The sequence below is a fragment of the Syngnathus floridae genome, chromosome 7 (genome assembly GCF_059516105.1).
Source record: "Syngnathus floridae isolate MCC-2025c chromosome 7, RoL_Sflo_1.0, whole genome shotgun sequence".
NCBI classification, from domain to species: Eukaryota; Metazoa; Chordata; class Actinopteri; order Syngnathiformes; family Syngnathidae; genus Syngnathus; species Syngnathus floridae.
The window spans coordinates 16016195-16034417 of NC_142419.1; the positions used below are offsets into that span (position 1 = coordinate 16016195).

Consider the following 18223-nt stretch of genomic DNA (forward strand, 5'->3'; position numbering starts at 1 on the left):
ATGCTAGCTGTAAGAAAAGCAAAAAAATTACACGTTTGGGAGTGAGTGAGTGCGAATATGCGTCGGTGAGCTTTCAATGAATAGTCGCTAGGTCGTAAAAAAAAAAAAAGGCGATTCGCCGCATCGTAAATCAGAGCGAATCGGTGTGTTACTTAGTCTTGTCACGATGTAGTATAAATGTATGTAGCGAGTTCCTGCTCAGGCTGTCGCATTCGAAGCTTTCATATCGGAATGCGCAAACGTATCGGACCTGACAGCACAGAAGTGCAGTTCATTAAGGAAAGCACATACGAAAAGGAGAGGCCATTTTATTCCTCCAGGACTAAATCGCTAGCACGGTGTGCATCATTAGACTTAATATCATACACGGGGTGGGGTGAATGTTGTTTCGAGGCTGGCCCTCGCCACCGACCCCCGCCCGCTCACCGAAACAATTAGTCGCACTTTGCAGCAAAGCCCGGTGGTTTGTCTTTATTAATCACGCTGCCAAGGCCGCTGATTGTAACCAAAACAATCAATGCGACATTTTCCCACACGGGAATGAAAAATGAAAAGGCGACAATGTGAGGGTTTTCGATGATGTGGTAAGGTATTTTATATTGTCAATCTTTGTAATTACTTTTTAAAGCGGCGGTAAATTTTGCGGCCGCGTGCGTGCGTGCGTACGCTTATTGGCAAGACATCAGGATGAAATATTAGTTTTGTAGCAGCGGGCCGAGAAGATGCTGGTTTCAGCAGGTTGCGCACGACACCCATCCTATCAAGCGGCCCAATCAATGACTTTTTGAAAAAAAATCTTTGTGTCAAGCAATTGAAGGGCGTTGGCCCGACAACCCACATCCCTCCTCCTGACTTTAGCGCTTGGGCAAGATTGACGCTATACAGCACTGGTGTCAAACTCAAGGCCCCGGGGGCCAGATACGGCCCGCCACATCATTTTATGTGGCCCGCCAAGACAAACTTTTTTTAAAATAGCGATATTGCTAGCAATTTTTGTTACCATTCATCATTTTAAACTATATCTATACTGTATTTTAATACTATTTCTAAACTCTAGGCCTCAGGGAAGAATGCGATAGACTACCACCAACTGTAACAGAGAATGATGAAAACCAGTTTGGTGTTGCGGCGCCAGATGTTCCCCGGGAAGCTGTATTAGATGCGTCATTCCAATATGCAAACAGGCGGCTGTGAAAGTGATAATTGGTCGACGACCGCGAAAAGGAATGTCGTTTGAGATGTGTTAATCAATAATAGATGATCCGCTTCCCTCTTCTGCCGGTATATATTTGAAGAGTGATAAGACGGCGTTTTGTAATGTTTTTACCACGCTGGCTCCTTTACCTTGGATGGAGAAAATAGATGATGAAGTATGCCGATTTCAATGGAAAACTAATTATTGTACATTTGTTGAAGACGTTATTTTTTGCCCTTGGTTAGACATGGGCGTTCTGCCTTCATCTTATCATCATAATAAGGACAAGCATAATAGAAATTTGACTGGTGGATGAAACTAAGCTTTTCTTCTCTCGCAGACAATAACTCAAACGAGCAAAAGTAAAATTTGTTGCATTTCAACCTTCAAAGTTGAACACAATTCACTGGTCAACTTCTAATCTGAAATGTAATAATACCTTTCCTCTTAGGAAATAGTGTAAAGCTACTTTGGTATTCATTTGGTACTTGAATGCGCACCAACATCCAGATTAAAACGATTAAATGGTTGTGAAATTCATTAAAGTATAATAAATCTTATTAACATACAAAAAATATTATACTGACTAGTACTGGCCCTTTTGAAGAAAGTTGACAGATTAGCATTGGCTAACCCCATTAGCCGATTCGTACTGTGCAGAATTGTATGATTCGTCCAAAAGATTCTTTCACTGAATCAAGATTCATGATTCGACGTGACTCCATGCTCGGCAAATCCACAACTGCGACTTACATGTCATGACAAAACCATTTCACGCAGCCTTTTGCGCGCTGCCGTATAATGTTCAATAAGTACTCGTCCGTCTCACTCGAAATTGCTCAAATGAGTGCGTGTAGAACAAAAAAAAAATAAAGGCAACGAAATCTTGAAGTAAGATGACTTCATAAGAGCTCATCGACGTGATAGCTTTTTAAGTCAGAGAAGTCACGGTGACATAGTGGCCCGTCCTCCAGAGTCATTTTACCTGCCAGAGTCTTGTTGAAATACTGCACTGAAGGCGGCTTAAAGAGGGATAAACGCGAGGCGGTGGCGACCTGGAGGAAGCGGGTGCCAGCCAAAACCTCCTTAAATCAGCGCACTAAATAAATCCTTGTTAGCTCATGGAAATTACCGGCGCGCCGATGGCATAACGTCGAGGCTGCCTACGGTGCGGTGAACTTTTCAAGGTGATGCCTCAGAACCCCGCATCGGCGGCGGAGCGTTGCCGTGGCGACGGAATCGTACTTGATAAAGAAAGTCATTCAATCAGGAGCGAGAGCTCGTGGCGTTTGGAGCGCGTCGCTTCTTCTATGAAGGAGTTGTTCACAAATTCATCAGGCTGCATGATCTTTTTTTTTTATCATAATTAAAGATGCATACCAAAATCGGGGCGGATTTCAGCATGAATTCCGAAATTATAATAATAATAATTCATATATAATAATTGGTTGGAAAGCAAATCGCAAGTACTTCACCTTCCTGTGATCCGCCGTGCTTTTTAATTTCAATTAAATTTGTTCCATCTCGCTGGCTTTTATCGTCTTGTAAAGCTTTTACGCAAACGAGGACTTTGTCTTTGCTCCTTTATGAACGTAATGATGTCCGCCGCTTTGACTTGAAAAGACCGTTGGTGGGCGTGTAAAGGAAAAAAAAAAATCCTAATTTAGAGAGCAGGCCACTAAAATAGTCAAGTAATAATGATCGTCATGGATTTTTCCGGAGGCAGACCAAAATATAATTTCCACGTGATGTGACACAAAGTGTAACATGGGCTTTTGTTTCAGAGTGAAGACCACATGAAAGTCGAGTATTAATTGCGCTCCTCTATTCAGCCTGAAACGACAGACATTACCCTCTGTGGGAAAAGAGAGCGGCCACTTTACTAGAAAATCCATGAAATTAATAACCCTGAATGAATTAAAGTTGCTCAAATTTGCCTCGATGTGATCACTCATTTGAAGGTTCACGATTTTTAGCACTCTGAAGGTATTAAATTACTGGGAACTAATAGACGCTCCCACATGGGGGGGGGGCTACATAATATCCCCCTAAAATGGATTTTACTCCAAGCACGAGTAAGTGCTGTGCATACCTTCAAAAACGTGGAGTAGATCCGTGGAGATATTTTGGGCACGAACGAACCTCAGAAATTAAAATGAACTTTTTTTTGTTCATTTAAAAACTAGTTATAATTTACCACACAATTAAGCCACAATTGTATTGACACAATAGGCTAACCAACTATTAATCACTATCAAGTAATATTGTCTACGCCAGGGCTCCAACTAGCATTAGCTGTTAGCATGTTTAATTTCTGTACCTAGCATTTTCTCCCAACATCATAACTTCTAAGATAGCAGTTAGCATTAGCTGTTAGCTTCTGACACTAGCATTTGTTTTTACAAACTTTGCATCGCTTATTTTTAAGACGTCAGTTAGCATTAGCTGTTAGCATGCAAACTTAATTTCTTGATTTACTTTTAAGCACCTGAAACTACAATTTGAAACTTTTAGAATACAAATTTAATTTCTTGATTCCTCGCTTCTACATTTCCAGAGCATTTATTCCGAGGCACCTTTCAGGTTAGCGCGTCCACTGATTTCTTTATTTTACCCTCGTGTAGCCTCTGAAACTCAAAATTACCTCGACATTTGATATGTATGTGTGCTACTATTGAATTATTAATGAATGAAACCGGGATATGCAATATAATACGGCTTGGCCCTCAGGGAGTGTTTTTCAGGTTACCAGGAAAAAAAGGCCTATTTTTCTGTTATCGTGTAGGAGGAGATTTCATAGAGCAGATGCTGAATGCAGGGTACGAGGTCTTCTGAGAAACGTACCAGTTGCTACTTAAAAGGAGCGAATCCGATCACAAAAAAGGCCTTGGTCTCTATCCACCTGGAAAATAAGCAGTCGCCAAATTTGAATTAAGGGCTGCTAATTTGTTGAAGTTAAACACAATTACAATCATCAGTGGTCATTTTGTCAGAAGGACAACTCTGTTATTTCTCATGAAGACGAAAACAAAATCACTGGCTGTTCATTTAGCACCTTTCATTCCCGACTGTCAGGCCTCCTTCGTTTGTTTGCCCGCTTAATTAAATAGTTCCACTCGGGAATCTCGTGGGACCGCGCTCATTCCGCCCTCAGATCCATTTTAGCTTCTTAGCTACGCCAATTCGACATCACTATGCTGCGAGTTAGCTTCATGTTGAACTCGTGCTAAACTCCAAACTAAATATAAAACTGAATTCAAAAAGTCAGAACTAAACGAACTAAAACTATATAATAATAACTAATATAACTCTATAAATAAAAACTAGCGAAAAACTCTGCTACAGCTAGCAATGCTAATCTTTCATCGAAGCTAACAGAGGTTCCCAATACCGTCGTTCATGGCAACATCAATTTACTTTTTCTGTATCTTCTTAGGGTGTTTTGTAACAAAGTAAATACCACTTCCTTGTTTTCCCCCCCGTGACTCCAAACCATCTAACCCCTAAGTCTGAAACTCTCGAACCAGCGCGCAACGCTCCGCCTGCCAGAAAGCTTCTGCCAATTACAAGACTGTCAGAGCCAATTAGCCCGTCGGCAGATGAGCCCGCACCATCGTCTGTATCCGCACTCGACGACTCCCGTATTGTTCCGACTCGACAAAATGCTCCAACGTTGCAATTACCGTGAAAGATTTGTTTAGAGTGTTGGGGCACGCCGGCATAATCGTCACTCATCGACTCTTCCGACAGTTAGTTGTGGCGAAGCTCTTTTCATATTTTCCCAGCTGCTGTTCTCAAATGAAAAATCCATCATTAGCATACGATTTATCTACGTGCCGCTGCTGCTTGGCTTGCATTTTTTTTCCTTGATTCTATTCGGCGGAGATCAGCAGTTAAAAACCTGCCAAATGAGATTAGAGATTAAACACCCGGCTGGTTATCGGGGGGCCGAGCGGGCTCGAACCCCCAATGCAGCATGGGATGAAAAGTCCTGACAGGTAAATAAAATGGAATTTCATGATGTCACACTCGCCCGGTTTGTGTGTGCGAGACTTCAGAAGCTGTCAAAAAAAAAAATCTCACAAACACACCGGCAGATTGTTAAAAGGTCCATCTGACAGCTTCTCCACTCTCCACTCTGTGATTCCAGCAGCAAACTTTCATTTATGACTAGCGCTCGTGTTTCTGCGGCGTTCCTCCACGTGAGCCGTTTCACCGTCGACGCCTGGCTTCTCAGCGACGATACTTTGTTTGAGATGATTGCGCCAGACCTCCTTTCATGCCGTACGCGCACCGACGACACGCCGAGATCAAAGTGCTCCGTGTTTGCGGGGATGCTAACTTAGCTCCTCTGAGGTGTCGCTCATTAAACAAAAGCTGCGCTTTGACGTCGCGGCGGAATATATCGGAGACGTCGCGTTAAAAACAATCAGTGCTCCAAAGTGATTCAGTGAAAGTAAATATTTTTGAGTCGGTGAGCAAGTCATTCATTGTAGGTTAGCCACCAAAGCTGCCTATTGTAGTTACGGACAATAAAAAAAAAACAATCAATACCTTATTTCATTCGTCAAAAGGAACCATGTCGTCGCTTGACTGCAACGCTTAATCTCCTTGACAACGCCTTGACTGTTGACCACAGACACGCAACAGCAAGTACACAAACTTTGACTGCCCGTCAACAAAAAACATGGCCGACAAACCTGTAAAGCGCCAACGCTTTGCCGTATGACAGCAAAAAAATTGGCCGTCGCCTCTGGAAGGTCACCCACAAAAACCCAAACCGCTATAAACAAGTAGGTGTGTGTGTGTGTGTGTGTTTTCGGCCACTGCGGAGCCGTAACCACGCCGTCACGCTATTTCAAGGAGATTTCACACCGACTCAACTATCATTAGCCCGTTTAATTGCTCCAAAGAACTCCCGTGCAGTCGCACCAAAGCAGGATTAAACGGCGGTTGATCTTCCTCGTCACGCTCGTCGTCTTCTCTGATTCGAACAATAAAGTCAAACTCGCCGGGGGAACATCCTCGGCGCTATTCATCACCTTTTTTTTTTTTGTTTCATAAAAGTAGGCAGGTTTTTTTTTTCCTACCCCTTACCTTTTTAATTTCAGAAAACATGGCCACTGTCAGTGTTGATGTTGTTCAAAGCGCTTTGCTGAAACAATGGCGGAGAGTAGACAATAATGTCCAGCTTCCTTTTGTCAACAGGTAGATGTAAAATTATCGCAAGCTAAGCTAAGGGATGCGCTGCAGCTGCGAAAATGCCAAAGCGACGCGGAACTAGCAACGTTCGAAAGGTAAGACCAGATTTTTTATTTTGATTTGTGTCTGGCTGTGATTGAGTTTAGCTCTAGCCGCTCCCACAACAGCGCAGTCTTCCCTCTCTCCGATTTGTCACCTTTTACTTGTCTACAAAATTAACAAGAGTTGTTACTATTGATCTCTTTAGATTTTTAAAAAAATATTATCTATATTATATATTATTATATATATATATTTTGAAATATTGTTATAATATACATAATATTCAACCATCAGTAGTTTTTAACTTTAGCATTTTATTATTACTGATACATTCTGTATAAAAAAAGTGAAATAATGCATTTAAAAAAATGTCCAACATGAACTATTTTGGAAAGTTGAATTCCCCCCCCCCCCCCCCCGCCTTTGCATTCCCCATGCAAAATGCTGGCATATGTCTGTCGGTGTGCTAATTGGTGCTGATTTCAAAACACTCCGACTTGGCAGAGGTGCGTGCGATCCCCTGATTGCCAGTCTAGTTAGATTTTTAAAAGGCAGTGTACTGGCTGAAGCTCTTGTACTAAATGTCACGTGGTGGTGAAATGTACCTAATAAAGCGTCCAACGGTCCCCAAATGAATTCATGTTAAACCAACGCAGTTTGATGAAGATTTTTTTTTTTTTTTCTTCCCCCCAAACGTCATCTTGATCTCTTCTAACAGAGCCTTTTGATTTTTTTTTTTGCACCTCTCACGCGGCCGGGCCAATGAACCGGCTATTGAATATTGATCGACCATCCCCAGGGGAAATTAATGAGGTATCAAAGTAAAAAGGGGCTCCATCACATGTCAGGGGTAGAAAAGTAAAACAGGCGACGGGCCAGAACTGCTTTTAGGCGTTGGCGTTGATGTTCCGAGGCGCCGTTTTTCAAATTGGGGTGCGCAAGCGATGACAGCTGTTTAACCCGCGGCGCTATTGTCAAACTGGGGGGGATTTATGGATCAAGCAAGAAAGCACACAGTCATCCCAGTTCTTTTTTTTTTTTCTTTACTCCAGAGGCGTAGCATTCAACTTTGCAATTACGAGCGGTGCAAGAACAGCTGCTGCCGAGCTTTCACTCGGTTTCGCTTTGCACAAACAAAACAGCGGCCAGGCTGTGAAGTCAAACTAGCGGTGATGACATTACACGACGTTTTCCCCCGTTGGATGCTAGCTGACGCGGCGACCGGCGTACCTTTGCCAAGGCGGAGCCTCCACGGTGATCAAATTTGGAGCTTCCGCCATCTGTCATAGACGGAATTTTGTGTTCATCAGTGAAGCTCTCCAGTGAAGCTGTTTCCACTGGCTTCCGGAGCTTTCCTCTGCGATTCGACGATTTGACCCCAAGCAGCAAAGCTAGCCGCGTAAACCTTTTAGCCGGCGACCGATTTTAAGCCCGCCGAACTGATAACGCGCAGACTTAGCGCTCTCGGGGCGGGGGCCACTCCGGGCCCTCGTCGGACCTTCACCCACCGCCGCAGTTGCACTTATCATCTCATCTATTCCTGAAATTCAACTTCATGGCATCAGGCCAGCCAATGACGAGCTTCCAATTGCGCTCACCTGCCAGGCTGCTTTGGGATTTCCGCTTGTCGTTTTGATAAGATTACAACTTGAATTAATGCATCTACTGTAGCGGCGGATTGCGCGTTGGCTACCTGGGCCTTCAGGAGGGATTTGCCCGACTTAATCCGACTCTTAATACCGCTGATACCACGGAGCAATTATAGAAACCGTCAATACTACACAAAAAAAAGCATAATAACGGCACTAAAGTATGCCGCTGTGTACACCTTGAGCCGGGCAGAATCAATCTTTTGGTCCGATTGTGTCACAAATATAACAAAAGAGCTTTATAGCCATGAGGGCCCCTCTGAAATCTGATTGGTTAAAACATCCCCAGTGGTTATAGATGTAAAGTTACAGTACCACTCAATCGGCAGGTGGCCGATAAATGGATCGACATAGAAGCTGAAATCGGATTGACCTGATATAAAGAGAATAGACTGCTGGAAATAAAAGATTACAATTTCCCGAAATTTGCTTTGGGATTCCCACTTCTCATGTGCGAATGCGCCGACTGCGCGTACTTCCGAGAAGCTGTCGCTAGCTCGTCTTGCTACGCTGCTATTTTTGCCCTTTTGTGATTAAAACAGGCAAGAGGTGGGAAAACTCTCATTAGGAGCAGTTAGATTGTGATGATGGTTTCTAACGGAGGAGTCAAATGCTATTAAGAGATGCATATTCATGAGATGTCAGGAAATGGCACGTGTTCCGATTCCGGCTTAAGCTAGCGCTGCTATTTTGACTCCGATAGGCTATAAAAGCTACGACGCTTTGAGAAGTAACTTAAAATGAAGTTGGTAGTATTACAATGATAATCCAGCCGCAAAGTTTGATGACTCATTTGACCTTTTTGTGCCGGATAGGAGTGGAAAAAGGAACGGGGTTTCTGCTTCGATATGGAACAATTGTATCAGAGACTCGGAGGGAGATAAAAAGCCTCCACGGACATAGCGGCGCGGGGCCAAATCCGATGTAATCCTTTTTGCTTTCACGGGGATTAGAAGTAATGATTTGGATGCTTTATCAACAGGGCCCATCTTAAGTGAAATTAAAATCAGTTATCATTATGTTGCCGATTCTCCGTTGGAAAGCGGCTGTAGAACTTTTCACGATGTTTTCCCGCAAATGAAAACCGCTCCCAGGTGTTTCTGTCGCATGCTTCGGTTCAAATACCGCACGGATTAAAAATAATTAGGATTTGAGAGACAAGTGAGAAGTGACTTTTTGACCGAGTTGTATTTATGAATTGATTTATTTGCTTTAACTTGTGAGGGCAACTTGAGACAGAAAGCCTTGAATGGTGACGTGAACTCAGATCAAGTCACTTTTATTATATAAATAGACAAAAAATATATTTTAAAAAAGAGGCAACATACTGTTTATCGCCATTTTACTGGAAGTTAACTGGCTAAGGAAAAGAACAGAGAGGATCTTATTTCAAACAAGCAAATATTTTAGAAGAACAACTATCAGTGCCGTACTGATGAGCGGAGAGAAATTGACACAATTAGACCCAAATTTAAATGACAAATATTCTGGCATGGGTAACCCAAAAAAAATTCACTTGGTTGTGCAATTTCACGTTTCGCATGGTGGCCAGACACTCTAAGCACTGTAATTCCATACAAGCAATTAATAGAGACATTTCCCATAATCCGTCCCCTTTAGGACACGACATTCAATGCGAAGAAAAAAAATGTGGAAGCACAAGTACGCGTGTGTGTGTGTCACTGTACTTTGAACGTTTCCGTCGCGGGGTGTTTGCCAAGCACTGGAGAGTGAGATTGCCAAGTGCGAGTGGCCGCCCGAGACAGTGAGAGACAGTGGCGGCGGCGCATGATGATTGCCACTTTCTCTTGTGTGATTTCTGAAAGTGACACCCAGGGAAAGGGAGTGGAGGGGGAAAAAACAAGTCGACGCCCAATGATTGTCAAAATGCTGTCAATTTGAGAGCTGTCTACTCGGCATCGCCGGGACAACAAGCTGCCGGCGAAATGTGCTTCGAGCCACACGATTCTCTCCGTACGCTTTACCATTGCATTTTTGTTTTTTTTATCTCGTGGCCTCCGTCCACACGTCGGGCATATTTGCACAAGTGACAGCCGGAAAGAATAGCTGATGATGCGTCTGCGAGCACTCTTCCAATTGCAATAACAAATTGTCTTGCTTGTAATCAGCCCGCTCTTCCCTGCTGTTCTCATCAAAATTCTTTTGAATGTTCTGTTGCCATGGCACCTTGAAAAATCGGCTGCTGAGATGTTTTTTTTTTTTTCCTTTTATTTTCCCCTCCCCTGATGTCAGCGCTCATTTTTCTGGCCACTTACCGCAAAGACGTTGATCCTCGCGATCCATTTGGGACCAAATTAGTACATACAATATTTACCTTGCATCTCGTGCTGTGCAATTCCGTGGCGGCAAGCATTGATTGATTCATTCCCATGATTTGTTTTCTTTGGGAAATGCATTTAGGAAGACTAAAGCACAGATTACAGGTACAGCGGAATCTCCAAGGGTCATATCGGGGCCATTGAACATGAAGGAAATAGAAAACATCTTTAGTTGCCGTCGTAAAATCTGAATTGACTGAAAAAGCCATTTAAGGTAACATATTCAACTGCAGGCCATTAGTTGGTGGTAGTTAACACAGCCAATTAAATCTGCAAATAGCCATAAGTGGGCCTCTGCACCACCAATTTGGGACATATGCATGGCTTCTGCAGAATCTACTCGTTAGAAATTTGGCTCAGGGTTTGTTTTAAAAGGCCCGCGAGGAAGCTAGCTAGCTAGTGTAAAACGCTAGCCAGCATAAAACGGCCAGAAGCCTTACTAGCTAGCATAAAACGCTAGCTAGCATAAAATGGCCAGAAGCCATACTCGTTTGGTTCAAGAATTATTCTAGAGATAATTCAAAGCCACAAACGAGGATCCTAATACAATCCAGGATCACCCAAACCAGCAGGACTCTCCGTATGTAATTACGTACACGAGTGATGAATGGGTCCTGGCACCGCTAAGTTCATACGGGACACACACAAGACGTGCATTCATCATACGAGACATTTGGAGGAGCACAGACCGCGAGGAGATGTCTTATTAGAGTTTTGTGTTTTACGGCAAGTCATCAAACTTTGCTGCCCGAGAAGAAAACGTCGTTTTTATTTGTTAAGCTGTTTTGTTTAAAATGGAGTTGCAGTAAAAAAAAAAAAAAAGATTAGCAAACACAAGCCACCATCTGTCCCGGAAATGTGGTTCAGATTTAGGAGCAGTCAGACAAAATCTCCAAAAACAACTCAGGTTTTTTTTTTTTCAAGTACATGGAAAAATGGTCAAACTAAAATGGCAAATTCTGTGACCTCGACATATTTAAAATGGCCGACTTTCTGTCAGTTCTGTCACTTTTAATTCCATCCATGCATTTATTTTTTTACATTTCATTTTATTTCCGGCATCCTTGAAAGGCGCTTTATAAATGCAATGAATTATTATATTGTGATGAGACGACAACATTTCATACTGCCAAGAGAAACTGACAGAATCTAGATTGATTTTGTAGGACGCCAGGCAGAAATTGACCAAATGGATAATATTGCAGAAGCAAAATAGCAGGCCTTGGGAAAGTGTTGTTGCCCTCTTTCTTGTACTCTCGCAGCAGGCTGACACCTAGTTAGACATTTACCGGTGACGTCACATGATTCAAAATAGGACTCGGAGACCCACTTTTGCTGTAATCGGATGCACCATCGACTGCTGCCTGGCATCGGCGGCACGCGAGAAACGCGTCTTGAGTTTTGAGCTATTCATAATAAAAGAGAAAAATAGAAATTCCAAATGGATTGATGCTGCCTCTTTGCCATGATTGAAAAAGGTCACCGTAAAAATACAATATCTTTATCACACATGTGCACCCCCTCAATGTTAGTGACTTTTGAAAAAAAGAGGAGAGGAAATGAAATCTCTCAGAGAGCACCTGACGTCCTCTTGAAAGTAAAAATTACAAAAGCCCTCGTTGGACGCGCACACTCATTTGTTGTCAGCGGCCGGTCGGTCTCCTGTACGCCATCGATTTCCTCTTGTCAGGAAACGAAACCAAAATGTCCATTTCGTAGCATTCATTACGCCATAAACGACGCGCATGATCGATGATGTCACAGCCACATTTCCGCAATGAGTCACCGCGGCGGCGGCTTGCTGAACATATTGTCCGAATCCACTTAAAAGCGGCCTAGATGTTCTGCGTGCACCTTTTATTGCGGAGGAAAATGTCTTTTTAGTATGACAAGAGGCCATTTAAATTTCATTACAAATGGTACAGAACGACCTGAGATCGTCATCTTAGGCAGTGACAATGAAATGACACATCTACTGTCAGTCAGCCTTTTGTGATTTTTTTTTTTTAAAGGCCAACTTTCACTGACATCCACGCAGGCTACTTTTAATTTATACGAGTAAAGTAAAAGGCAATTGCTATGAAACAGATTATACTCTATCTTATTTTATCCAGGTCATCCAGCATGTTTGTGGTTTAAATTGAACCCTTTAAGCATGTAGACGGACAATATAGTACTTTTTGGGTTTTTTTGTCCGTTACGGCTAATATTAGTGCCGCACTGATGAGTTAGGAGTTCTGTTCGAGGCAGGATAAGTGCTGTTGCAATATGATTGGCTGCTGCAAATAGGCAAGGACTGCTTCGAATTCAAGCGGGATTCATAACACTTCCTTAAACTGTCTGTCCGTCTACGTTATGCTGCCCCCAACTGGCGGAACAGCATATTTGATACAGCCCCCACCCCCCGTAAAGTGAAATTTGAAATTGAAAGTACAATATTGTGAAGCGCTGTTATTCCTCATACACATTACTATTGTTTTTAGTAGAATGCTGGAACGGATTAGTAACATTCCCATCCATTTCAATGGGAAAAGATGTTTTGAGATTTGAGTCTGCGTGCGGAAACGGCGAAAAGAAAACGTTATATTCCTTTTTTCTCCCACATAGCAACAATGTGCTTTGAATAATACAGTCCGTTGCGTCACCGACAGCACGGGGAGCGACTTACGCACGCCACTTGCTGCCCGTACATACTACATTTAAGCCGTCAAGAGACAGGGAGTCATTTCTTTAGCTTCCTGTGAAATTGCTCAGCCGCCCATAGTAAGGCATTGTGCGAATACAAACAAGGTATCCTCGGTAATGTTGCGCGTCTTTTATTTGGTTTTACTTGTGTTGGGAGAGCAATGCTGACATGCCAATTACAGCCTACGCTATATCGGTTGCATCCAACAGCATGAAGGCATAAGAGCGTAATCCTCAGGTTGTCTTCTAATTATGATGCTGGGCCTAAAACAGCATTTTTCTTCTTCTTATTATAAGGGCCAGAGCGCCCCCCCCCCCCCCCCCCCCCCATTAACTTGCCCACCTCCGGTAAACCTAACCGGTAATGCCTCGAGGGGATTTTTCTCGGCTGTGACAAAGTTTGAGGGTCAGAAACAAGACGATATGTCTTACTTTGTTGATAATGAGATTTGATTCGGCCAAAAATTTGATGGGAAATTTACTGGTATAAAGTCTGTAAAGTTATTTTCGCGATTGTTTCACAATTTAAATCATGTTAGGTTAATCGAAGGCTTTAAACTGTCAGTGGAAAAAAAACAAGATTGCGTTAACAACAAATAAAATCGAAATCTAACTGAAACGATAGTTCGTGAAAAACATTTTATTGAAAAAAAAAACCCAGACCTTGTAGGGTTGTGCAACTGGCGGGCAAGACTTAAAGTCAGAGCGTTGATCCCTGCCACGAGGCGAACATTCTAGTAATCGGCGCACTAATTCTTCCCCGGAATCCACCCGAGACCGTTCACTGACACGCCGAACTGATGGAACGTCGGATTATTGCTCCGCCGGGCTCTGCTCGGCCCGGTCAGGAGAAATTGAGGAATTTCGCTCTTCTTAATGGAAATTGATTTGTGTAATTTGTTAAGTGTGACAGGGGCAACTGTGTGTTAAAAAAAAAAAAGCATTAAGAGGTGGATAGACACGCGCCCGTGTACGCCCGTGTTTCTTAGCGGGTCATTAAACACACCCCCTCGATGGGCTTGAGTGGACCGATCTGGGCGAATCAAATTTGGAAATATTTGCGTCCAGACGAAGGTGAAGGGGATGTCAGAAGAAATGGCAGGATAAACGTTTTCTTGCGTCGGGATCGACCCGAAGCAAAAATGGAGTGAGATCACATCATGAGAATGTGTGAGCCGGTGCTTATGAAACTCACACCGGTTTTCTTTCTGTGTTCATCGTCATTTCATCACTTCAGGGAGCCGCAACCAGTGAAGACGCACAATCACCCAATACGGCCGCCATCAATCACTTTTTACAGTGCATTACCGCCAGAGTGCTCGCTGATATAAATAGCTTTCTTGGTGCCTGGACTTCCGCCGCTATCAGTATTCATTGCACGTGGCGCGCGCTTGTCACGTGCGAAACACTGCGGGATCACGGGAAATCCTGATGCACTCCATCAGGATGCTTCCGACCAAATTATCCTGATATTCAATTACTGCCAGTAGATAAAAGGTGTCTATTAGGAGTATGGCGTTTATTCGCAGAGAGGCCTGGGTTCACACCCAAAATCATTTCTTTCAATTTAGAACGCAAGTCGGAGTGCTCTAATAATCAAATACAGCGGGATGAGAATTTATCTGATGAGCGCGGTAACGTGAGCAGCATTTGTTGTTTGCAGCCTCCTCTTGGAAAATGAGCTGTTTTCACATCCGAGCGATTCATTAGAAACACCCCGGAGGCGCTCGGCCCATTAAATTCTGCCCTTTAATTACAACTGCCTCGCACATCAGATAACACTGACACCTGTCACGCCGCAGGAAAGCCGAGATCGTGCCGGCCGGCGTGAAATTTACCGAAAAAATACAACAAGGCCCGAGGATAAAATATATTTCCTATAAAAGTTTACTGTGCCTACATTTGACCCGTTTAAGCATGTAAAGCGCACCTGCGGAGCGTCCTAACGAGCGCCGACGCCGTCATTTTGCCGTGCTTTTATTTGCCGGCGTTCCCGCTTTATTGCAGGTTTACATTTGGGACCTGTTGTGCATCGTAATTTCATTGCAGTCACACCTGCGTCACCGTTTTTTTTTTTCCCCCACCGTCCGATTAATTGGACGCGGAGCAGACTCGCCATAATTAAGTTGGAGCCGCACGCGTTCGTGTTTACCTGTGATTTATCTCCAATTGTGGTTCTCAAGGTGTGGTCCGTGGGCTTCCTCTGGTTCCCCAATTAGCAACCCCGATGCTTAATTGTCACAAATAGCTCAATGGGCCATACCGGGAGCAAACCTTGTGATGGTTGCTGCCATTTGGACCGCGGGAGCTAGCAACATGCTAGTTAGCGTTTTGCTACCCTGTCTTGACTCACCCACAGTATTAGTATTTATTTATTATAGTAAAAATCAAAGTTGTTAAATTTGTTAATAGGAATAAAAAAAAAAAAATCTGGTTAATATCACGTAGCATCTTCGTAAAAATAATTGCGCTATTTGCGTTTTTTTTTTTTCCGATAGTGTGCAGGTGTACCGAAAGTCCACTATTTGAAGTGGTCCATTAAATAAATGAGGATTGTCTTTTAAAAATCATCGCCCTCATTTCAAGCAGCACCCAGACAACAGCTGTCACATTTTTTTTTTTGGGTTTGTTTTTCGGTTTTGCAAATCTGAGAAAGGATTAAGCACGCTTTTTTTTTTTTTTTGATTCTTTTTTTTTTCCTTCTTTCCCTTCTAGTGGGTGGGCATTTGTGTCTATTTCTCAGCACATTGAATATCAGCTTTCCATTGATCAGGGCCAAGAGGAGTTTGAGCACTTGGCCCCCGAAGCCAAGTGACGCACGAGGTGATGCATGAAAAGATGTGGGTGGTCATCTTTATCATGGTGGCCTTTTTCAAGATGGAATAATATGGGAAGCTATTACAAGCAACAATCCTCTTGAGCTCCCTCCCTCGCTCGCTCCCAAGCCCTATGTCAGCCCTCTTAGCCCAACCTTCAAGATCCCAGTGGGCGTCAGGAACACCTCAATCCCCCCTCCGCCCCTCCCTTCACCCCAGACAAGCTACAGTGGCTCGACTTTCGAATGTCTGAAAATAAGCGGATAATGTCTCTTAACTCAATTCGTAGTTTGGCAGATATCCAACACTCTCACGTTGGTATTACGGTAATTAGAACTCTCGACACAACTGATATTTCAACTTAATAGGTGCAGCAACACCTAGAAAATATGTAATAATAACTAACGCATGCATATATTCTTTATGGTCTGCAAAAAAAACAACTAATTGTACTGTATTGTATTGCCCCCTGCTGGTGAAAGGGGTCCACACCTTAAGGAGCAGTCATTACATTCTAGCAAAAATGTTCCAAAAACAGGTGAATTCTTTATATTCACTTTAATGACGTTATCGCGACACATTTTCGTATAATATAGTACGATTAAGTGCAATTTATTTAATTGCATACAGAAATTTGTTGGTGTTGGAACAGATTAATCGAATTTCCATTCATTTCATTGAGGAAAATGGATTTGTTGCCTGGTCTTATCACCGACATCATGCGTTCAATCAAAAGACATTTGAGCCACCTGGCTTTGAAAAATTTTCAATGTAAATGGAGGATTGTTAACAATATTACTCAAATGTCACTAATTTGATGCAAAACAAATTTGTCATTAGGTCCAATTTAGGACGTTTAACCTAAAGCTTGAAGTTATGACTAAGCCATAAATGATCTTATTGCCCAATAATCCCCCAAATTAAGTTTTAAGCTATGCACTCAGCCTGTATAAACCTTTTTAGAAATAATAATAAAACTGGAACTATTTTTTTTTCGGGTTAAACGTACAGTACAATTCGGTTATATTCAATGTTAAAGTGCAAGACCTAAAGAAACAGTTCAATTTTTCAACACTGCCATAACTTTTTTTGACGAACACTTAGGCCCACTACGTCGCTGTCCCCTCATGTCAGTCGTTACGCCGGTCCAGTTACTCGGTGTAAGAAGCTCGAGAATCAATGTCGACGCTCAGCGGATGTTGACGAACCGAAAAGTGAATTTGGCCGACATCACTTTAAACTGATGCACTGTGCACAAAGGCACCAGCAACTGTGTCCAGCGGCCACTTTCCTCCCACCCTCCGCCTCTTCATCTCCCTCCTCTTCCTCTTCTTCCTCCCCCTCCAGACATGATGGCGTGACAGCAGCTTCTCATTCTCGCAGGTGTACACACACAGAGCGCATTTTTTTTTTGTGTGTGCGCGCGCCGAAAGATTCGCCTGGGATTCTGTAAACTACCCGGCCATTATCATCCTCCTCCGCCTCCTCCTCCTCCTTTTCACCACCCCCCCCTTCCTGATCCCTCCCGCTGCACGGAGCACGCCGGCTGGGTGATTTTTGTGCAAAAACTCGCTGCGCGCACGGCCGCGTGATCGCAACCACGAGAGAGTGAGCGAGAGAGAGTGCTGAGGACGGGAAAAAAAACAGTGCCACCAAAACCTTGGGCGGAGATTCCATCATGGTTGCGCAAAGGAGAAGTTAGACTGACTGCGCCCTGGCCGCTGCATCTTTTGCGTGTTTCAATTTTTTTCCCGGATAGCTTCTTTTCTCTTTTTTTTCCCCTCCGCTGCAATCCTTACGTGGGATCTATCAGGAGATAAAATCCAACGTGCGTGGGGAGGAAGCGTCATGCGCATTGGTCCTTGAACGCACCTCGGACGCAAAGCCACCTCGAAAGGACTCTGGGGAGCTTTTTTTTTTTTTTTTTTTGAGCGGCGCTAATCTTCCAGAGGTTGGATTTGAATGCTTTTTTTTCCCTCAGACATTCATCTCACATCTCTTTTTGGATCGTTTCATCAGCTTCCATTACTCTACCGCCACGCGTCAATTTGGAATACATTAACTCCCGTTCACCGGACTCAAATCGGCCCCCCCTCGAAGTGGAGGCAGCGCGGGAGGGAATCATGTGCACCCCTTCATTAGTGTCACTTTTGGTAAGTGGGAGCAAACACGGGTGGGTCGAGGAGGGACGCACGTGACGCATAGCAACATTTTCAGGAGCAGCACCTGTGATGCGTGTTTGTCTTTGCTGCCCGACGGCTTGAGCAATGAAGCCATCACAAGGCATCAAGGCGT

At 43.5% G+C, this 18223-nt stretch overlaps 1 protein-coding gene across 2 annotated transcripts in view; it reads left to right on the top strand.

Moving 5' to 3' along the window:
• Positions 1-18223, top strand: part of lrfn1 (leucine rich repeat and fibronectin type III domain containing 1) — a 117805-nt gene that overhangs the window by 19505 nt on the left and 80077 nt on the right. Inside the window, exon 4 of one of the 2 annotated variants that reach the window (XM_088381239.1) lies at positions 6404-6492. The gene's annotated coding sequence lies outside the window, so the exon portion shown is untranslated. Of the gene's footprint in view, positions 1-6403; positions 6493-17406; positions 18082-18223 lie in introns of those variants that run through there. The other variant, XM_088381240.1, reaches the window with a different exon arrangement.